Below are 24,372 nucleotides of genomic sequence, written 5' to 3'. Positions count from 1 at the left end.
CCCAGCGGTTTGCGGGGAGAAGGTGCAGGCCATCTGAGAGCCTCAGCCAGGGGAGCGCGACCGTCCCAAGGTCAGCCAGGAGCACAGGCCTAGGAGAACAGGAAGCCCATGGACGGTGCATTTGCCCACCGTGAACGAACTACAATACTGTGTGACAAGCGCTCGAAACAGATATAAACAGTAACATATAAAAGCAGAGAAAGAGAGAACCAATAATTCCAGGGATTTCAGGAAGTTTTTCCAAGGAAATATCAGATAGGTCTTCAAGGATGAGCAGAATTCTGCGAAACAATAGAGCTAACCTTTTGAGTGACATGACAGACAACGTCCCAAGTACTTTCCATCTATTAACTAGTTTAATCTTTGCAATAAACCCTCCAAAGTCAACACTACCATATGCTTCATTTTACAGGTAAGGAAAATGCAATATAGAAAAGTTCAATAACTTGCCCAAAGTTTACCTACACGGCTATCTGGCAGAGCCAGGGTTTGAACTCCTGATGTCGGGCTCTAGAGCCTCAATTTGTTAACCACTTTTCTAAACTGCTAGTCCTAACAGACACATGATAGAAATGCCAAGGTTCAAGGTGGTTGGAGGCAATCCAGGCTGAAAACAAGGGCAAGGGCAGGGATGTGAAGGGCCTGGGATACATCTTATCCCACAGACAAGTGGAAGGTTTCAAATCAGAGCATTGCCATGATGAGATGTTATTTTAGAAAGACAGCTACGATGATATCCTTAATACAGGAAGTATTCTCCATACAGAAAACAAAAATCTAAAACAAAACAAAACAGAAAAACTACCACCTCTGAACACCGCAGAGGCCAGTTAGGAGGTGAATGTCTTGATGCCACTCACAAAAATTAAAGCGACAAGATCACAAACTTTTGCATAGGAATGTGCATTGATGAAACAAAATGCAGGCTGATCACTAATTTTTGCCTCATTGAGTTAAGCTTTTTTTTTTTATTAAAATATGCAAGTCAAATAAGTCATCTGCCTCCCATTAGGAATCCAAATGAGTCCATGATACTATGGCTTTGGCAAAACAACCCCTTTTTTTCTCTGCCCCTTTTTTGTACTTCCTGCTTTAGTTTATGTCAAAAGTTAAGTGGCCTTATCAGTTTAAAGTGCAAAATAAAAACATGAGTCAGCAAACAGAGATTTCCTTCCCTCTTCTCCAAATACAAACATTTAATGCTGACAGAAAAAAAGCATTCATCCAGGAAAGAAACCCCCAGAAGCCTTAAAAAAAAAAAAAAAAAAAAAAACTTACTCTAAGGAAATATTCTGAACCAGAAAAGGTAAGAAGTTTTCATACAAGATTTTCATCACAGCATTAGTTATTGAAAGAGAGAATAAAATCTAATAATTAGGAAATAGTTACATAAGCTTAGAACAATTCACTTTAAATATTATGTTCATAAAAACTACGTAATAACTTGGAAAAAACCCTTAAGTAGAACATAAAACAGTATAGCATAAACAATTATGTAAATATACCAAAATACTAATCGTGGCTGGGTTTGGAAGGTTTGTCATACCTCTCTCCTACTTTTCTAAACCTTTCAAACACTCTTTAATAAAAAATTGTAACTTTCAAATTTTTAAAAAGGCATCTATATGTAATTTGCTAATTACAAAAAAAAAATCAATTTCATAAGCTCAAGCCACACAAGAACTCTACTTATATATACATCAGATTGGACTTGGAGTGTGATCTGATTTCAGAAGTAATAAAAACGCAGTTTAAATTCAGAACTCTTTCCTATGGAGTCTTGTCCCTGAATTCAGAACCTTTTCCTATGGAGTCTTGTCCCTGGGAAGGATTTCTATTAGCACTGCCAGAAGCCAAATGAGAAAAATACTCTTATAATACTCCTTTTGACTTGGATATTTAATTTTGCAACTTATGTGATATTCCTTAATGTTAAAAGCAAAAAAAAAAATAAAAAATTAAAATACCTTTAACAGCTATGTAACTTGCTTTATATTTAAAGGCAAGCTAATTAGCCAACTGCACAATAGGTATTTTCTTCATCTTGGCCTCACCTAGTAAAGAAACATGTAATTATCCAACTGTGGGAATATCAACAAAATACACTCTCTGCCATTCAACCTTTCAGATCCCAGTATCCCACAGAAAGTTTTAAAAGAAAATTATTCTAATGTGTATCTGAAGATACATTTAAAAAGGCAGGGGGAGGATAGCCGCCAAGTGTTACAAATGTAGTACCTTTAATAAAATAATGAGGGGGAGAGACAGGTAAGACCAGTGGCCTCTGTAGCTTCAAACTAGTGCCATTTTATAATTCTTATACTGGCATGGAATTCAGTGAACTAGACAAAATAAACGATCTCATTAAATATTGACAAAATAATTAGATCATTCAATAAAATAAACATAAAATACAGGCTCCAAAAAGTGACTGGGGAAAAAAGACTCCTAGTACCTTAAAATAAGCAACTGACAGAGATAAATGGTCTATTTTCAGTGAAGCAAGCAACTCATTTTTTTAATTCACTTCTTGTTCTTTGGTTCATTATTCTATCTTAACTCTAATGGTAAAACATCAAAGCATAAAAGATCAAAAGAATGAACTAAAATCACAGGGTATTGATTAACTGCACTTTGAAATTGTTTACCAGTTGGATAAGCTTTTTAAGAAAAAAGACTTTACAAAAATTATTTTTCTATAAAAATGTTTGATCCTTTTTTGGGGAAACAAGTATTTCCAAGTAAGTAAATAAACTGTGTGCGTATTTCCTGACTTGAACCACTAGCTTTCTTCTTAAACAGATGATCCTATGAATAAACAGAAAAAAAGACTTGAGCTTCCAAAGACGAGCTACAGTGGGGCTTCAGAGAAATTGTAAGCAAACTGTTATCATTTCTGTAGTTCAGTAGTTTTTAGATCTATGACACATCAGCATACAGAATGCTATGGAGATGTAAAAGACCTCAGAGATGTGTTGTATAAAGTGATCAGTGACAATATTAATTAGTATTATGGAAAGGTATGTATCATCTATCCTAACACCCAATGTTAGATAGGCCTGATGAGAAATCTGGCTTCCTCTGAGATGCTTAGCTCAAGTAAAAAGTCAAAAAGGGTCAAAAAGTGAACATGCCAGGCGATCCATCTTGTAATATAATTTTTCATTACTCCAAAATGGACTATTTTTTTAACCTACTTGATTTCATTTAGGTACCCAAGTCAACTGTACACTCCTACTATGAAAATGAATAAAGAAAAACCTCATTCAAAATGGAGTCGTGAAGGGAAGGCTCTCACATACACACCACAAATCTACCTTATTTTACGTACCCCAGCAGGAAAGAGCTTACTTTACATATCCTCCTGCAGGAAGAGGCAGATTTTCTCCTTGCCCAGCAACAACTCAACCAATAAGAGACTGCCACAATCCCAAATTCTTGCTGTCTTCTAAAGACCTCTTGTTCAAAACCTGCCCTCCCAACTTCCTCCCTTCATCTAAAAAAACATGCTCCTCTCTCTTCTCCAGAATGGTGTGCTTGTCCCAAATTGCTTTTCCTGAGTAAATTCATTTGCTGCTTGATAACCTTTGTTTTTTAATTTTTAAGGTTGACACTACCAAAGGCAGAATTGTCAAGACAGATCATGATTCCCAAGGAAGATGAAACCAAGATGCCCTAAAAATTCCTAACACTCATAAAACCCATAGAATCACAGAAGACTAGACACTACAGATTAGGGTTAAAAATGCTTAAAAAGATGAAGGCTACAAAGGAGAATGTTTGAGATTCAATACCAGTAAATATTTTAAAACATAAAGAGCAAGCCATCATTAAGCCAAGAATTGCAATGAGCTTTATTGGTAAGAGTAAGGTAGAGAATTCACAAAATGGGGGGGGGGGGCGGGAGAGAGAAAGGGGGAGTCATAACCATGTCCATTAGACTTAAATAAATTAGACTACAGAATTAATCAAACGTCCTCAAGAATTGGGAACTTCCAAACTTTTGATAAATAAACCTGAATACCTATCACTTACAAGTGGAATAGCAGGCAATCCGCTTGCTGGCATAGCAGGATGGCCAAGGCAGAAGCAGCACATATACTCTCCGTTCCAGATGGAGAACAATCCTATAAGCAGTACTCACGAAAACCAGTACAGTAGTCTCCCCCTTATCCACGTTTTCAACCGTGACCTAAAGATATTAGTGGAAAATTCCAGAAATAAATAATTCTTAAGTTTGAAACTGCACACTGTTCTGAGTAGAGTGATGAAATTTTGTGCCATCCACTCTGCTACCTGGGACATGAATCCTACTTAATGGCTGTCTTGGTTATCATTGGATGGACTATCAAGGCATTGCACTGCTTGTGTTAAGTAATCCTATTTTACTTGATAATGGCCCCAAAGTGCAAGATTAGTGATGCTGCCAATTTGGATATGACAAAAAGCTGTAAAGTGCCTCCTTTAAGTGGAAAAAAGGTGAGTACAGTAAATATTTTGAGAGCACATTCACTTAACTTTTATTAATCTGTTACTGTGACTAACTGATAAACTTTCTCACAGGTAGGTATGTATAAGGGAAAACATAATATATATAGGGTTTGGAGCAATCTGCAGTTTCAGGCATCCGCTGGGGGTCTTAGAACGTTATCCCCCGCAGATAAGGGAGGGACTACTGTAATGAAGACAGGTGGAGACAGCACTCTGGAACAAGAACACAACTCTGAGCAGTTCCTAATACCGTGTTGCCCTGAAAATAAGACGTAGTCGGAATATCAGGCCTAATGCGTCTTTTGGAGCAAAAATTTATATAAGATCCGGTATAATATAATAATATATTAAAATAAGACTGGGTCTTATATTAATTTTTGCTCCAAAAGACGCATTAGAGCTGATAGTCCGGCTAGTCTTATTTTCGGGGAAACACAGTAAAAGCATCAGAGATTATTTATTATAGGGCTCCTTAAGAAAAATGATACATCTTTACTCCAAGCCAAACAGGAAAAAAGTTTGCTACACAAGAATAATGCCATTACAACAATGAATAGAAAAACAGAGATGAATTTTCTCTAGCTATTTCAGTCTTAGAAAATACCCCAAAGTAACAATGCTCTGTGACTTGGTTTCAACAAATAATCTGTTCAAATGTTTCTTCTCTCCAGTTACGCCAATTAGGCACTAATTTGGTTTTGAGATATTTGTTTTGCAGGAGAAAACAGGTCAAGTGCCTCTGCATTTCTTTTTCCTGTTTTAAAATAACAGTTAGCACAGGACTTTCAACATTTCTCAATTTCAAACGGGTCAGATGTAGCTAAATAAAACTTACCACTAACCAAAATAAGGGGGAAAAAAATCCTAGAATAAGAAGTGAGGATAGATCTAACCTCTCTTCATTTCTCACACAGATTCTAAAGCACCTGCTTAACTACCTACTCCATTGCTTAGGAGTTGGGCTAAGAGGAACTCGACTTCAACTGAGTCCTCAGAAAATGAAAAGATATTTAAACAAACTTCCTAGGCAACAAAGCAATATGAAGATCCATTGGAGATCACGGAAGAGTTCTGCCCGGTCTTAAAGCAGAAGCTATGTCCTGCTCTCACCAACACCCAGATGTCACATTTCACCTTACTGAGCCTCTTACTATTACGCCTTGTTTTGGTTACTTCCAAACACGTCCCAACTTTCTAAATGTGTGATTGATGACACAGAGTAGCTAGTTTGCCACTTTCTCACTAAATTGTTTTTCCAGAGATTAATTTTCCAGATCTGAGTAGCGAGATGAAATTGTGCGCCATCCACTCTGCTACCTGGGACATGAATCACCCGTGTCCACCGTCTCCACGCTGAAGAAACTGGGGGGTGAAGGTGGGAGAGCGGACAAGCTCTTGAAAGCCTATTTTTAGTAATGCAATTATGTAGACACAGCCAATCTTCCAGTCTCTCAGGTGTGACCTAAGTGACATGCTAGTGAGAGACGTGACGTGGTCTCTCAGTAGTGTTAAGTGAGCGGGAATCTTAGGAACCAAAAAAAAAAAGGAGTAACACATGGGCTTTGAATTCCAGCTTACCACTTACTTCTCACTTGTAAGTTCATTGCAAGCTGTGACATTTCAGCCAAATGATTTCAAAAGTGGTGTCCCCATGATGAAAATGAAACAAGGAATTTATGGATATCACAATTGCATGAGTCTCTAAGGATACAACTGTAGTTTACAGATTTAGGCGTGTCAAGTATTGCTACTCAATATATCTCCATTGTGTTAGAAAACTCTTTAAGACAAAAACTCTTTCACGTTCTGCTCTGCATACACAAGTCCCTCCATCCTGACCAATCTGGACTGCTTGTAGGGCAACTCGTCAATTTCTCTTAGTCATAGATTCCCTACAGAATAGCAAGTGTCAGTTCTCTTTTGTTTCAATAGACGATTATTTGTTAAGTAGACTGAAGGCACTGCAGTTTTCTTACTGTCCTCAATTCCAACAAACAAACTTGGCTTCTTCTGATATCTCCTTGTCACTTCTTCTAAAAGTTTACAACATTCCTGAATCCCACTGAATCCCAAATCCCAATTCCAAAACTCATGTTTCTAACGGAAAACTGAACTTCAGTACATGCTGGCCTTTAAGACGGCCAGGTCCTAACTACCTCACACTGGTAACTTTCAATTGTATTCATTTTAGCTCCAAAGCTGTAGTGTTATTTGCCCTGTAAGTGCTCGGTTTCTCAAACACAGGACACTGACGACCAAAGGCATTTTAAAATTTAATTTTACTGACTGCAGAGGGGTAAAGCCTACGATAGCTGTCTCTTAGAAAAAACTAGTATTCTCTTTGACTCCTTGCTATTGTAGAATAGCAATTTTATAGACAGCAAAGAATGCTAAATGTGGTAAATTTCCGTTAAGGGGCCAGTTCTGAATGATTCATCATTAACAAATGAATGAAATTATTTTAATTGACCTATTCACTTACGTAAGCATTATATTGGTTGTTTTTACAAACATCTTATTGACTCCTTACAGGAATTCTTCAAGGTGCATGTCATTATCTCAATTTTATTAATTAACTTGAGGATCAAGACCATATTCTAGCAAAGGGTACATCTACATTTTAAACCGGAACAGATATGAAAGTCTACCAATCAGGTTAAAAAAAAAAAAAAAAAAAGCAATGCAACTGCCAAATTCACAGATGAAAATAAAACAAGCTAGAGGAAGAAAAAAACTATCCCTTTTATTAAAAAAATAAATAAATAAATCCTGCTGTAGTTCATTTTTGGGAACATATTTTTCTTGTTCCACTGATCTCACAGGTGCTGTTTATGACAACAAACGCCGACATCTGTAGGGCTGAGCTGACTGACATTCACAAGGCAGGACAGCCTGAACCCTCTCCCTATATTTAGATCCTTCAGCTCAGATCTTAATTGAATAATTTAATCAGGACCCTCTAGAAGGGAAACACATCCATATCCATCACAGGCATCAAAGGAAACATCTTTGCAAGTTATATCCTTTTACAAACCAACATATGGTCTCACGCCATTCTCCCAATTGTTGAACTCCTCCTCTGGGAAGAACATGGAATTTTATTTCTTTTTATCACTTGAAAAAATCACTTCCCTCCTAATTCAGTAAAACTGGGTGGAGGCCACTTCCTCCACAGGTGAGAGAAATAAAACTTGTTGATATGTCATTGTCAGGAATTTTAAAGTTAACCATTTATTTTATGTACTTTCAAATGGAAACAAAAAGCAGACTAAATCCAGAGTAAAAAATCAGGCACATTCTTCACACTTTCAAATAAAACCCCTACAAATTTTTCTGTCATTTTTAAGATGTTTTTAAAAATGGAATAAGAGACAGATTTGGAATAAGGGACAGATTTGAACGGCAGCTTTCTACTTAGTAGCTGTACTGTGAACCAAACATTTCTCTGAGCCTCAATTTTCTTCTCCACAAAATTTTGTTTCTACCACCTATCCCACTGGTTGTTATGAGGACCAAATATGAATATGTGAAACTCATCTGAAAACTGTAACATGCTGAAAAATGTGACGTATTCTATTAAGAGCAGTTTCACAAATAAGAAAGCTAATTTTAATATTTCGTATATATCAAAAAAGCAAAGTTTCTGTCCTAGTTCTAACTTTCTGTTTTTAAAAATGGTAAAAAGAAAATCCAATAAGCCCCAGAGTTTATTTAACAAACACCGAAGTTGTGCCAGACACTATTCTAAGTACAGACATAGCACAGCACAAAAGATCCAAAGCAGTATTTTTTAGAATGAGACCTACATTCTCGTGGTTATGGGAGGCCCTACTGAGAAGGTGATGTCCCCACAGAAGCCTGAGAAGGTGAGGGGCTGAGTCACGTGGTACCTTGGGGGAACACACTGCCAGCAGAGGGAAGGGCAAGTGCAAAGGCCCAAAGGCAGGACCGTGGCTGAAATACTCACACAGCAAGGAGGCCGATAAGGTGGGAATGGACGGAGGAGAAGAGAGTGGTGGGAGATGAGGCTGGAGAGGGGAGCAGACACGTAGGAACCCGGAGGCACTTCTTAGCTTTCACTCGAAAAAAGACGGGGACCACTGGGAGATGCGGTCAGCTATGACTGATTGACGGTTTACGGGAGCACTGTGCTGACTGGGTTGAGAACAGACGGAAATGATGGAAGTAGGACGTCGTAAGGAGACCAGCTGAGAAGCTATGGCAATTGTTAAGGTTTTAGATGATAAAGGTTTAGATCAGCATGGCAGAAGGGGTCAGATTCTGGATGTATTCTGAAGGTACCACCATGAACAAATACATTTTCCTGCTTAAGTAAAGAAAGAAAATAATCAACCCTAAACTTGGAGAAATCTGTTCAATTGTTACAAGTGTCAAAAAACCCCTTCTGATGGGACTATGGGACTGAGTACCTGAGGTGGGATCAAAGGTCAGTGGGGATAGAAGCAGTCCCGGAATGATCACAGGAGCAGTCCGGAGGAAACAATGGCTAGAAGCTAAAATCTTGTAGGAATGAGGGTGAATGATGGGGAGTGAAGCAGTGAGTGAGTCACAAGGAAGGGAAGTGAGTAGCAGAAGCTGACATAATGTTCAAAGCTGGGTTTTTCATGGAGGATGGTGGGAGGATGGGCCACGGGTGGCAATGAAGGGGACACCACCTCCTGGCCCCACACTGAGAGTTAGAAAACAGCCAGGACCTCAGGGACCTACCAGGAAAGCTGCATCCTTAGATGAGCTTGGTCTATGCCCAAGGTCACTCACGTTCCAAACAACCCAGATGTCTAACGGTAAGGGAGTGATTACATAATTTACGGTACACCCGACAATGATGTAACTGCTAAAAAAGAAAAAAAAGACACTTTCATGTCTAACATGGAAACGAAAACCATACCATACTTGTTCAGTTCAAAAAAGTTGCAGAACAATATACATAATGTGATCCCATTTTAAAAACAGACAGAAACAAAACCTGTATTACATGTATAAATATGTGCACATCTTTCAAGGCCTGAAAGGAAATAAACGAAACTGAACAGGTTACCTTCAGAAGTGAGGTAGGAGAAGGGAGTGCAGGAGAGTACTGTTTTTTTCTTCTAATCAATTATGGTTTTCAATTTTAAAACTCCACTACTACAAATAAAAACTGAAAGTAAGAGATTTATTCTCCGTGGCTCCAAAAGACAGCATTATGACCAAGAGGTGGTAAGATTTACCTTTTTATAAAGGAAAAAAATAATTGAAAGTGTTTCTGCACAGAATGGAAATACCACTGAACTGGGATTTTCAGAGAAATTTATTCCTGCACAAAGGGCTGGAATATATGGCCTAATTCTGGGTGAATATGGTATGGGTGGGAATGTACTTTTTTTATTAAGCAATTCAGGCACATGATCATAAAATTCAATTTTACAAAGTGCCATAATATAACAAAAATGTAAGTTTCCTTCCCATTCTAGTTCCCTAGTCCCCTTTCCATTAACAGTTCCAATATCACTCGAAATTTTCAGTGCATGAATCTCACCCCAAAATGTTTTGTGTTACCCAAATATCTCAGGAGTAATTTGGTACTGTGCGTTTTCCAGTACATAAATCTGTTATTTAGAAGAATAAAATAACTTCTAAAAATCAAAGTTTACATAATCACTGAAACAAACACTGAGATCAGCCAGATTTCATTCTCCTCCACATGACAATCAATGACATCCTGTTTTCAATCTGCCAAAAACTGGCCTCGACTTAGAAACGTTCACTTGGCCACCTCACAGGAGAAAATGAACAAAGAGCAGCAGCCCTCTTCCAGCACGGTAAGAGCTCCCTCCAGCTAAGAGCTAAAAGCAGGCAACGCCACGTCTTTCTCTGGGTTAGAGACATAACGCTGTGGATACAAGCATCGCCTGCAGAACGAGGTGAGCCAGTGAGACCTGCACCAGAAACGCAGCCCTTTGCTGCCTCTTCGCTGTTCAGTCCAGGGCTGTCCGTTATCTCCCCACAGGGACTTACTTACCAATCAGAATGGAAAACCCTAAGAGTGCTCGTCGAAGGCTTAAGAACTCAAGTTCTCCCCCTTCTTACGTTCCACTAAGAGCGCTCTGGTCTCCACGAATGCACTGTTTAACCGAACAGTTCTTTTAAGCACGTACCACATAAAGGTGCCGTGGAAAGAGAATGAGTGTGAGACGGTTCCCATTCCCATCGCCACCGTGCTTACAGGTATAAAGCGCGCGGGGAGGATGGGAGAGCCATGTTATAAGGTTGATGGTGATAAGTCACATGACATGATCAGGCTGTTTAAGGAGGAACAGACATGGAGAGTGGCCAACACATGGTGCCATTTTCTTTGCCGCAACTACATCTCCCGAGCATTCCAGGCTCTGTGACACCGACTGGGCCATGGAAATCCCAATGAGTTCAACCAACTACCACCCAGGGGGGTCAACGGTGTGAACTGTGGAACGGATCATCCAAAGCAGCCTTAGTAAGAATTAGCCATTTCTTTTGGAATGTATTCTGCTTTATCAGAGAAAGCTTTCAATTCCTTGTCGTATTTTGCTTACACTAATAAAACTATTAAATACCCTGAGAGCACAGTAAATTCTAAAGAAATGCCTGTTCAAGACCCCAATGTTTCTGTGGAAAATCTGTAAGTGGATGACAAACAGTTAACTACAATGGTTTTATTGTCCTATAAAAACTTACAAACATATTTTATAATATAAATCACTCTATCTTCCTCTCAAGATTCACACTATAGGAAAAAAAGCCTTTAGAGAGCATCTGAAACATCCCAGTTGAGGATGCAATAACCTCTCTTTACCGTCACCACCAACTTCCAAGGCAGAGAGTTGTCGTGCAGGCCTGGGAGACTACGTCCGAGTACATGCTTGGCCTCTGTCAATTTGCAGCTCAAGGAGTCAGAAAGAATCAAACACCATTCTCATACCATCATCAGGCCACCACGACAAAGCACGAAGCACTGTTCTGAGCACTGTAGACCTATTAACTCTCCTAATCCTTACAAGAATCCCATAAGGTAAAGACCATTTCAGAGATGATGAAATTGAGGTGCAGAAAGGTGAAGGGACTTGCCAAGGCAACCCCTCTACCAGCCTGCTTCTCCTAAATAACCTCCTCCTTTGTCTCATGCAGAAAGCAGGTAGACTGACAAGCAAGGATTTGCTTAGTTTTATTTTAATCCCTCCAATTCCTTCCCTTCCCAATTCATTTTGTTGTTGTTGTTACCTTCTTTCCTTCTTCCCACTTTCCTAGAGTTTTATGAGGGCAGCAGTGACAAAATGAAGCTCATTTTAACCTAAAGAGCCTAGAACAGGATAAGAAGTTATAAGCGATCCCTCAACAAGGCATAAGGAAACTGACACCATTACATCACACCAATGGCCCATGATGTGTTCAACTATTGATACTCTTTTCTTATGATGAGACTATGGAACATTAAAATTCAACTCCTTTAAAGAAATTAATTTTCTTTACATTCGCACCAATTATTCCTAGAGTCCTGTACTGAAAACATAAACAAAACGGAACACAAATAACTGGCTCATTTTTCTTGAAGTAATCCTTTTCCATTCCAGCAAATGTAGAGACGGAGAAAATTTAACTAAAGAACTCTTTCAAGTATTGTATTTTATTACAGGTAAAATATTAAAATACTCATTTGAATAGCTCATGCACAGCTGGCAGTCACAATGCTATCTACAGATACTGGCAAAAAATAGTCCTCTCCCCCGTGCAGGATGTGGGCGCGGCGGGTGCTGACAAAGCAAACCATGTCCCGGAGGGGCAGAAACGGGTCAGCGACACTCTCACTTCAGTATCCCCTTTACCTCCTGATTCCCCCTTTCCTCCTCTCGTCCAGGGTTTCTCAACCTTAGCTTTATAGGCTATTTAGCAGCACCCTGGTCTCTGCTTACCAGATGCTGGCAGAAACACCCCTCAGCCTCCCGCAACTGGAACAACCAAAAAGTTCTCCACAGAGACGTGGCCAGATGAACCGCTATATTCAACCCCACTTTGCTATTCCTTTTCTCCTTCTAATCTATGCACCTCGGGCCTCCACACCTTCACTTAGCTCCACTTCTGGATTCCAGGACGCAAGGAATGCTGATGCAGGAAGGAAACAGGGAAAGATATCAAACACACATACCTGGTCTTCCTAGAACTTTCCTCCTCAAAGAAGAAAATGGGGAGCAAAAAGTTAATCCTCAGAATTAACTGGTATGTCTGGCTCACAGAGCACCAAGTGCTGCTGAGTATAAAACACATGTGCGCACTCAAAACAAACTTACAACACAACACAGGTCATATTTCCTGACATGCCGTAAGAACATCAAAATGAAAACGAACTTGCTCACCAAGTACCTACTGTGTGTCAGGCCAATACTTCTTAACACTGCTGTACATTAGACTTCCCTGCGGTCCTTTTTAAAAGTTCCCCACCATAACCTTGAACAGGAAGGATTCCCCTGGAGGATAGGGGCAGGCATTTCTGCAGTGCTTGTGGCTGTGATTCTGATGTGAAGACAAGGTGAGGACCCCTCACTGTGCCGACAGAGATCGTAGAGCCACTGTCCATACTTACACCCTCGAGGAACTGTCTAAAGAACAACTGTAATAAAAGTGCTCAAAACAGAAGCTAGATGAGACAAGCAGGTATGTATTACTCCTCAAAGACACAAGATCCTCAGCATAAGCCCTACATTTATGACCCCTTATCCCAACTTTATGAAGTTGCACAAAAAATATACTACGAACAAAAGTATAAATATAAATACACTCAAAAACGTGCTGAAAGAATCAATTAAGGTACAAATGGGCTCTACCAACTGCATCAGATTTCTCTCCCAATCCTTGATCTTGAAAGACTGTCCCAATTATAAGAGAAATACCTTCAAGCTAAGATGATATAACCTCAATAACAATGCTTGGTGTTTACCTTTTCCTATCATCATATTCTCCCCTTCCCAGTAAGATTGCTTCTTCAGGGCAGAAACTGACTTACACATTTCTCTATCCTTCCCAAAACAGGGCCTGGTGCTGGATACACAGGAGAAATCCATGAAATACTTGCTGAATTATCAGCTTAACAAAAAGCAGAACCCCACCATGGGGATGCACTTTTTTAAAGGAGGCTTTCCCGGCCAATGAGACAAGACAAAACTTTTTGGTATTTAAATGCAAGTACATGCTGTAAATACAGCTTGGAGGCCAATCACTTCAATGATAAGCGAATTTTATTCACAGTTAACCAAAAAAAACATTTAAAATCAATCAAACGTTCCCTCAAGTTTGAACAAACTAAACCAAAGTCCTGAGCACACAAACATGAGCAGTGGGACAATAAAGAGGTTCTTATTAATTATGCCAGACTGCAAAGCCAGCAACAGGCGAAAAGCAAAACAGGGAGCTGAAACAGAGGAGCTGCAAGCCTTACACCACTATCAGCCATCCTGAGCATTAGTAGGGCTACACGTATAATTTCTAAGGCAGTATTCACCGCGTCATTATTATTCTCTTTCATGAACAGCTACTCCCTTTCACAAAATTCAGACCCATTTGCTCTGCATTCATCCCGCCTCTCCAACTGCAGCTTTCAGAGTTTGAAGGACGGGTCAGACTTAGCATCTCAGGTCAGGCTCCCTCCTCCCTGTCACTGCCATTCAGAAAGGACCTAAGAATGGGGAGGGATGGGAGCTGGCCAAGTGCTGAGCCTGGAGGTGAGATTTAAAGCCTTTTCTTTTTCTAACTTTGAAATATTTGCAGATCATTTAAAAGAAAGAAGATGGTGAGGCAGAAGATGCCGTCTAGTGGCTAGGAAAGAGCTCACTGACTGCTGAGGGAAGACTGGACTTCACTTAGGTGAGGATCCCACGCATGGCCAGCAGCACGTTGTTCCCTTATGGCAGCCTACGAAAAGCCTTTTGTATACCCACGACCCCAGCCATCACCCTCAAGAGAAAATCTGGGAAATTAAATGCTGATGCCTAATTCTTTCAATTTTCTTTTTCATTTTATAAGTAAGGGCTTTTACTACTTGGGGGAACTTTTCTCACTTTATTTTAGTACATTATTTACTAGTCCATCTCAATCATCAAAACCGTATTCTAAGACCGTCTCTGAGTCTCATAAGAATGAGGAAAGGTCACTATAAATAAACTCTAATACTGCAGGTAGGAGAGAAAGAGGCCCATCTCAATGTGCTCTATTAAGCACTGGTGTCTGTAAGGCTCGTCAATCGTGCCAGTTGACTAAGACACTGCATCACTGATAGGCCCCTGAAGAACTGGGAACACCACACACTCTAACAAGGAGTCTTCTATCCCAAAATCATGACCTGGAGGGCAGTACGGTAATATCAAGGAAATGGGATGGAGAAGGCCTGTCTCTTAAAACTCCAGCTTACGTATACCATGTACCTCCTTGGAACTCCAGCTTCTCTTAGGAGGCAGGGAAATTGTGGTTCCCTTTCCTTCAATGAGAAAAGCCCAGTTTTCCCAGACTGATAACTTCCTGGTCAACAAAGAGTAATACAATACAGAAAAAGAGAAGACCTCGGCCCCATTACAGTGAAGACTCTGGTCAAGGACACCAAAAAACTTTTTATGTTTATTAGTCATTTGCGTTTCATTTGTTTGTGAATTGCTTGTTCACATCCTTTACCAATTTTTCTATAGGGGTGGTGTTTCCCACTGATTTAAAAAGATTCTTACAAGAACAGTAACTCACTGCAAATCTGTTACCTGAAAGATCGTTTGTGAGTGTGTACTTAGTCATTTGTATGTGTTTGGTCACATAAATGCTGTCAAATGTATACATTTTTCCTTTACGTTTTCTGCCTTTGGAGCCACGTTTTGAAAAGCTCTCTCTACAGCTGTTAATACCGCTCCATCTCTTGAAATGGCACAAATCAATCCCCCATTCCTCCTGACACTATGACAAGAATCCATGCCACCCACAATCTTTCCGCACTGAGCATATATTACTCAAATGAAAAAAAATAAATAACACTAATGAATGCTATAAGAAAGGCCACTGATAAATTCACAATACTTACTTTTTAAAGCTCTGGGCAATTTAAATAACTTTGTAAAAATCATTACAGGGCATTCTTCTCTTAGTCCAATTAACTATACTTTTCTTAAAAACTTTTATCTAGACTCGTCAGGGAAATGCTCTATTTACAAATTCCCACACTTGATATTTCACAACTTCGTTACCAGCATTCCCATTGCTTAACGCTTCTCAGTTCATTTGGTTCATTAGACTCCTTATAACCTGTGACCCCCTTATCTAGATTGGATTCGATACTGTGCTCATTAACATTCTAGACCCTAAAATCACATTGATTTTTATAAATGTTATAAACAACATTTCCCGAGTGCTTAGCATGTGCCAGGTCCTATGCTATGCCCTTGGGGTATTCTGTATTTTACTGACTCTAAAAGATGCACCTCCCCCCGTTCCCATTTTAACAACTCTGAAACCAGGAAACTTATAATCAATGGTATGTCATGTCTAATTGCCAGCTTTTTCAATAGTGCATGAAATAGTTACCTTACAATCGGCATTATCTTCGATTACATGAACTATGGAAGTACAACTCATTTCATGTTCCAATCAATCCTAAGGCTGCTATGCGCTTTTTCAGATGAGGAAAAGCAAGGTACAAAAGTTAATGATAGGTAGCTTTCCCAGTTATAAAAAGCCAGCACGGTTTGGGACTTGGACTTAAACCCAAGTGCCCTGATTCTAGAACCTCATTTCTTAACCAATTTGCTATCCCTAGGCCAGACTCATCTCTACCAACGTTTCGCTCCCACCTTACTATCAGGCCACCAAGTTCTAGTAGAAAGCAACAACTAGCTCATCTTCTCCAGTCACACTGCACTTTACCTCAGGTTTCCCCCTACTGTTTACACTTTGAATTCTCCATAAATTTCCTGACACGCCAGCTACAACTCTTCCAAAGCTTCTCCAATATTCTTAGTCTCCCAGGACCATCTGCTGATTCCCCCACCTCACCATCCAGACGAAGGCACTTGCCTCTACACTACAGGCGAAGCCGGCACCGGCTGGCATGAGCTATGCCATGCTTTCCTTCCTAACCCCATTCTGCTTCTTTCTCAGCCAAAACTCCCTCCTTAGCATGGCTAATACTGCGGCACCTGGGCTCCAGATCAATAACTCTGCCATCTTTGATTGTTTTCTAGCCATTAACTGTTGTCCAGTATTATAGCCACAGGTGACTATTTAAACATAAATTAATTAGAATTTAAAATGCAGTTCTCCAAGGTTGCACTAGCCACATTTTCAGTGCTCAGTAGCCACGCGTGGCCAGTGGTTGCCGTATTGGACAGAGCTGCTCCAGAGATCTCAACACTCACGCTTCCCTCCAGAGGCTTCCGCGCCGTGACTGCCCAGGATGTCCCCTTTGTACCTGTGCAAACCAGCAAGTCCTCAGACACCAGCGGTCCTCCCGAGGGTCTGTACAACTCACTCCTGTATCACCTCGAAACAACTCGTGCAATGTTGTTGCATTTAATTTTTTTCATTTTTGTGTATCTTCTTACCAATGACTGACTAAGCCACTCAGAATAAATACTCACTGAATAAATTAAGCATACACTTACATTATGGATCAAATAAGGGCATATTTAAAATCCCTCTTCCATTAAAATGACACATTTTCTTTCAATCTAACAAATAAAAGGTCCTGCATTTAGCTAACTAAGTAATGACTTAATTTAGTGTCTAATTATAATACTTAATAGATAATTAGTTCCCTTTTTTTCTTGTGGTGTTTGACATTGAAAGAAAAAAGCTGTACGAGTGTGAAATACTTCCACTTTTCATAAGCACACCGCAAAGAAACCACAAAAGACAATCAGAGGAAAATGAATAGTTTTAGTAACTATACCCTAACTATCTGAGATTGTAGCTATAATACAGCTGCCCTAAAAATTCAGGGGAACTACAAATAAAGCATTAAAAATTATGTACATAAATATATTTTTGAATAAAAAGCTAGACTCCTCTCGTCTCCTCTTCCCAAACCTGACCGGGTGAGGAGTAGTTATTTACATTCTGAGCTCAAAAGCACACAGATGTATAATTAACTGTTGTGTGTGTATGTGTTCCTTTAAATTCAGACTTGTCCAGAAAATTAGTTAAAAAACCAATCCACCACACCACAGACCTGGGTTCTTACAAGGGAACAAGGCTCTGCCTTATTCCAAACACTAGGAACCAAGTGAAGGTTTGAGAGAATCACCAGGTACGGATTCCCACGAACCTTGGAGGGTCTGGTGCTTTATTTTCAAGAGGCAGTCTTCCCTAAAGTTCTGATTTTAGCTTGTAATAAATATTACAACAATGTTAAAGAGCTCAAATACTGCAGTTTCCAGTACCTTCCTGAGAATCTGATGTATTCACTGGAGTCACTGTTTATGAGTTTTGGCTTTTCTCAACTGAAATAAAGCTTCCTGTACACAAATGACTCTTCTACAGAACCTGCTCGGTTCTGCAAGTCAGCAAGCAGTTGCCATAAATGTTGTTATGCTTCTACCGACAGCACTAGTCATGTATCTCTAAACCTGATACCATCTTAATAATGCACACCAAAGTGAAGATTTTAATTTAGACTTTAAGTATGTACATTCACGCTACCTAGCTTAGCTATTTTTTTCTTAAAGGAAGTTACTCCAGAATAAGTGTTAAAAATATTTCAGGTGTTTTGTGGCAAATCAGATGACAGATCACCATCTGCAGAGGTGCACAGTTGCACTACCAGGTAGTAGCAGAAAAGGAATATAAAGAGTCAAAGAGATTTCGGTTTGGGGCAACATGGCGACGCCACCACGTGGTATCAAAGCACACCCAGCTAATCTTGGTAGCAGAAGTAAAAGCAGAGCTTCCAGGTTGTTGAACTCATCCAGGGGCTGTGACAGTGGCACCCCTGGAGAGGGCATGGCAGTTCTGGCCCCTCCCCCCAACCTTGCCCTATGTATTGGCTACTCCTGAGTTGTATCCTTTATAATAAAACTGGTAATAGTAAGTTTTAAAAATAAGAAAAACCACATATAGAAGTACAAGTACAGAAAACACATCAGCCTTAATGTCATTTTATGACACATATCAAACCTCTCTACCTTTTTATATTTAAATTATCCTTTTTCTTCTCAGATCTTTCCAATTCTCTCCCTAGAACCCCCGCTCCTTCCCGAAGTACTCCAAACTTCAGCTTTTAGTTAGGTATGTGAGTTGCTTTTCAGAGTCAAGACATGAGATTCGTATAACATAATCGCCTGATTTAATTTGAACTTTGTACAGTCTCGGATCCCCCATTTTCTAGTAAGGTTCAATTGATTAAATCAGACACAGGTCTTTTCCATCTCTAAAATGAAAAAAAAAATCAATTTTAATCTGTAAAAAAAATCTCTCTGAGGTTGTCAGGCTTGATTCCTACTCAGCTCAAACAATGTTAGGTACAAAAAATAAGTATCATACCAAGAAATTCTTTTCTCCCCTCCCCAAATTACCATATACTGGATATGCTCACACCAAAGCCTCAGGAACACTGCGAGTGTGGTGGGAAAAAACAAAGAAACAAATGGGAACTGAACAACAAGAAGAGTGACACAGGGTCTGGCTTTCCCTCTTCCGATCACTAGAGGGGTGACTTTAGGCAAGTCAGCTATCTTCTCTCGACCTCAGATTGCACAACTTTATATAAACCAACTGGATCAGAAAATCTTCAAAGCAACTTTTAACACTAAATAGCTCTATTCTCCACAAAGAAAAATAAAAATTTTAATGTTTACCAATGCACTTAGCAAGGCAGTGCCATAGATGCCCATCACCTTAAATGTCACGCAATTTGGATACGTAAGTGTACACACAAGCGTCTCAGGGCATGTAAGAACATTTGGATTAGAGGATGGGAGTGAGAAGAAGGTATAGGATTCATGGTTTCATCGGATTCTTCAACTGCCTGGACCAAAAAAAAAACAAAAAAAAGTTAAGAATGACTGAACTGTAAAGACTACACAAAAGTCGACATTAAATGTAAGGAAAAATATGCTAAGGAATTTGCAATAAAATTATTCGCATCTCAAGCAGCAGTGTTCACGAGCCAAGGGAAGACTAATTTTGATGAGATAAACTGAACTACTAGAACTTCCTTTTTCAGTACCACCAGCTTATGATTATACAAGAAAAATGCAAGGGGAAAGTGGCAGGAATTATCCAGAAAAGCAAAGATACAACTCAACTGGCTTTGAAATGCATTCTTTTTATGTCAGATTTAGTCTTCCCATTCTGTTCTGCTTAGCTATGTATTAACATTATGTTTCCTTTCCTTCAAACACTGAAAAGAAGACAACCAAGAAAAGCGTAATAGCACAAAATTTGTCTAAAGGCCTAAAAAACAGAAGCACAGTCATGTCTCTACTGGAATAATCGAGTCCGGCAGAACCAGGATCACGTGGGTGTATGTGATAGTTAGGAGTGAGGCTCTAGTCCTCACTCCAGACCCCCTGGTTGCATCGTCCTCACTAGGTGACTAGGTCGCCTGAGGCAAGGCAGCGAATCACACCAAACTCAGTTTCTTTACCCGTCAGATGTGACTCAGTTACAACAGTACTCAGGAAAGTTTTGAGGCTTAAATGAGATAACGGTAGTAGAAACAAGGCAACAGTAAAAACTCAGAAAAGAAATAGCTACAATTATTTCTCTTACCCATAGCTCTAAGTCAAATTAGAACCCGCGATACCAATGACAAATACACGTAAACTCAACCTCATTTTCTCTAGTTGCTTCAACGGTCACATCCCAACTGTTTTTTAACAAGAGCAACTAATAATCGCTTAGCAGCAAAATTAACCGATGTATCTCTTTCTTTCTTTGGCCCCACAAACTCCTCAGCAGAGGTGACAAGCTGTGAAGTAACTGAAAGATGAGTAAAAAGGGAGGAAAAGGAGAAGTCAAGGTCCCAGAGCAGCACCGTTAATAGAACCTTCGACCACGAGGGAACTGTTCTATGCCGACACTGTCCAGTATGGTTACCACTAACCATACGTGGCTACTGATCACGTGAAATGTAGCCAGTGCTGCTGAGAAGATGCATTTTTATTTTTACTTAATTTTAATTAATTTCAACTTAAATGCCCACGTGTAGTTATTGGCTACCTTACTGGACAGCACAGCTTTAGATGACCCATAAATAGAATAAAGGTTGCCGGAAAACTAAGCAAAAACCAAGGGTCTTCTTTTTCTGAATTGTTCATATGTGCAATTCAAATATATTTTTCAGTGGAGACCTGATAACTATGACTAGATAAAGATATAACACGTCAGCGGATACATCAATACAGGGCAACTCGGTTCTAATAAAGGGATCAGAAATGAGAAGTATGTGGTCCTCTGATATTTTAGAAGGTCCCTAAGGTCAAGTTAAATTCAAGCTCATACGAAGCACGACCCACTACAGGGATCAGAGCTGCCAAGGTCCTTATCAGCACCCCCAAAGCATCTGTCTCTCCATTACCAAATGGAAAGCTACTTAAACAATGCAGACTAGACATCTCTGCATTTCTGTTCAGTTTTTTCAGAAATTCAGAGTTCTGTAAACCTTCCGCTCTTTCAGAAAAAAATCAGCATTCCTGGCCAGTTCAGCCTTTCCACCATAAACAAAATCCACGTACCACCCATATCTGAAGTATAACGCCAGACTCCTGCTTAGCTGCCCCTGTAATATGGTTTAATTATGATGACTGAACTAATAGGCTGACATCATAGACTTTTACAGGCTGACCCCATGTCATCCTGATGTATCATTTTGCACCAGTTCAGTGCCGTAAATCAATTTAAGATCTCAAGCAGGTTGAAAAGGCTGGTAATGATGCTTTCTCTGCTGTCTCTGGAGACTCTACATTATACACAACTTACATTATTTATAAAGCCTCAATGATGCCTCCATTAGCCTTGTAAGACTACACAAATGAGATCTTTTATACACACACAACTTGGCCTTGATTATGTAGGCGACTGCAGTTTAAATATACTCATCTAATTACACTCAAGTTTATTCTTTTTGCTCAAGTTTATTCTTTTTCCAATCTAACCAAGTCACTATGTTTTATCTTTAACCCAGAATTATTAGAAATCACAATTACAGTCTGAAATTTAGTTTTTAACTAACAACTATATTTGGGAAAATGAGACTTACTTCCTCTTAATAGTTTAATGAACTCAGTAGAAAGGAATTAATTATTAAACTCCAAGAGGTGGAAGAGCTTAAAAATTCTAATTGCCTAAAAACTGTCATTCCTCCAAAATGCAAAGGTCCTCAGCTCTTCAAGGGTATAAAATCAAAGGGTACTGAAAACAGGAAAAATGGATTTGGTTACATACCTATGGTTGGAGGGGTCAAAACTAAATCAAGGACAAATCCCTACCCTTAGAAGAAACCCGATCCCACCTGGATCCTCCCGAGGCTCTAGCATCACCCACCTCTAGAAAATCATCTCTCAGGACCCTGGTTACAGTTTCCGAAAAATTGCAATGTTACACAAATGTTCAGCACCTGCACAGAAATATCAAATAACCGCACATGGGAAAGCGGGCGGGAGAGGGGAGAACAAAACACTTTTAATCAGTACAGCCTATTAGGCCAGGTACCTCCACCAGAATAACACTGACAGCAAAATATTTATATGAATTGAAAACGCCGGGGCAGTGCACATTGCGTCTACCTCCATTCTCGGTCAACAGTTCTTCCAGTGAAATGTAAAGTGGTAACTGCGAGCAAGGTGAAACACCAACATGGGCAGAGAACAGTCTTCTCGTTCCTGAACGTGGGCATGTGACCCGCGGCGGGCAGGCCGAGCCAGAAACGTCCGGAAACACAGGCACTTCTGTGATTTCGGGGCCGAGAGTGTCGGTCCCAGGAAAGACACCCAGAAATCACGCAGCCTCTGCATCAATTCCACCGACTTGGCAACTTCAGACACAATGGAAAGAGAACCTCAGGAGGAAGAGAAAGGCCCCCGGTCACAGCACTCACGAGAACGGTGCTGTCTCGGGAGGTGGGTCTGCGCCGCGCCGCGTTTTCACAGGGGAAGCCTTCGCCTCCCCGGCGAGGTCGCCCCGCGCGCGGAACACCCGTGTGCGCCCCCAAATGCACAAAAGCCGCCCCGCCGCGGTGCCGAGACCCGGCCGGCGCCCGTCCTCCCTCGCTTCCCCGGGACAGTAAGGAAACGCTCCCCCTTCACGCCTCCGTGCGTCTTTGGCAGCTGGAGACACAAGCCCGCGGCTCGCTCCTCTCACCCCCACCCCCCACCTCCGACAGAAACCTCCCCGAGACACCCTCCCCACGCCGGGGAGCCAAGTGAAAGACCAGTTGTCCCACGGCGAACGCGCACACACCCCCGCAGTGAGGCAACCGAATCCGCTCAAGGGAAAGGAATGAGACGACACTCGGAGACGCAGGCGGGTGGAGGCGGAAGAGAAAAAAAAAAAAAAAAAAAAAAGATTACGCGCCGCCGCCGCCGCCAAACCTTTGAATACATTAGAGGGAATTTCGGGACGAACTTCCCTTGACCTCGCCCCCCGCCCCCCCCCCGAGGGTCGTTGGGGCGGAGAAGGGAACCTGCCCGGGACGCGGAGGGACCCAGGGCCGCGGGGTCCCCGTCGCGCGAGGCCGGCTCCCCGAGGCGCCGAGGGCTCACGGGGCAGCGCCGGCGGCCGCCCTCCGACTCCCGCACGGGGGGCCCGGGCCGGCGCGGGACACAATGGGCCCGCGGGCGGCGCGGACGGGCCTGGGCCCGGCTGCAGAAAAGGAAAGGGAAACCGAGGGCGGGCGGAGGGGGAGGGTGGCCCCGAGGTCCCGCCGGTCCCGCCGGTCCCGCCGCGGGCAGGGCCGGGGCGAGGCTCCCGCGGAGGAACGCGGCTTCCCCGCCGCAGACCCAACAAAGACGCAAGGGGAATCCCGGCCGAGCCCAGGGCGGCCGGCGGGGCGACAGAAGAAGGTGGCAGGTTCGCTCCTCGGAGCGACCGGGAGACGCCATCGTGGGGGTGGGGGGCCCCCTTCCGACCCACGCGGGGAAGAGCCGCCCCCCGCCGCGGCCCGCGCCCGGCCCTGACGATCGCGGCCGCCCCGCGGGCCCGCGCCCGTGCCATCTGCGGCAGCGGCGGCGCTGGGAGCCCAGGGTGCCGGCGGGCGGGCGGGCGGGCGGGGACGCGGCACAGGGGAAAGTTGGGTCCGGGTCTGTTTCGTTTTACCGGGTTGGCGACGCGCCCGTCCGCGCGGGCGCACGAGTGGCCGGACGAGCGGGGTCCCGCGGCCCCGGTCCGGCCGGCCAGGCGCTGCGCTCGCAGGGTCCCTCCCCGCGCCTCGGCCCGGGCTGAGCCGCCCGCCCTCTCGCTCGCGGAGCCTGGATTGATCTGGTCGCGCTGGCGTCAGGGAGTCGGAGCCGCCCAGCCTCCACTCCTCCGCTGCCAAGACCCGGCGCACTCGCCCGCCCGCCCGCCCGTTTGCTCACACGCGCACCCGCGCGCCGCCGCCGCCGCCGCGCGACCAGGGATCCTCTCCAAATTCCCCGCCCCGCCGGCGCGAGCGCGGCGCAGGAGGCCGGAGGACCGCGGGGGGGGCGGCCCCAGCCCCCGGCCCCCCCGATTCCAGCAGGGAAAACAAGGCGCATTCTTGCCTTCCCCGGCCTCCTTTCGTCCGGGTGAGCGGACTTGGAGCCTTATCTGCAAGTGAAGTTCTGGGTTCCGCGTTTATTTTCTGAAATGTTCATTTGCACGTCCACCGCGCCCACCGGAACGTACTATTAACGTGGAGTACGTGTT

General features: G+C 42.2%; 1 protein-coding gene across 3 annotated transcripts in view; it reads right to left on the bottom strand.

The window, feature by feature from the left end:
• Positions 1 to 24,022, bottom strand: part of SMAD1 (SMAD family member 1) — a 69,557-nt gene extending 45,535 nt beyond the window's left edge. The window contains exon 1 of one of the 3 annotated variants that reach the window (XM_081075657.1): positions 23,803 to 24,022. The gene's annotated coding sequence lies outside the window, so the exon portion shown is untranslated. Of the gene's footprint in view, positions 1 to 19,343; positions 19,477 to 22,274; positions 22,625 to 23,802 lie in introns of those variants that run through there. The other 2 variants (XM_081075659.1, XM_081075658.1) reach the window with 2 other exon arrangements.
• Between the last annotated feature and the right edge of the window lie 350 nt (positions 24,023 to 24,372).

Source organism: Rhinolophus hipposideros (genome assembly GCF_964194185.1).
Source record: "Rhinolophus hipposideros genome assembly, chromosome: 16".
Lineage (NCBI taxonomy): Eukaryota > Metazoa > Chordata > Mammalia > Chiroptera > Rhinolophidae > Rhinolophus > Rhinolophus hipposideros.
This window is presented reverse-complemented; position numbering and strand designations above follow the sequence as displayed.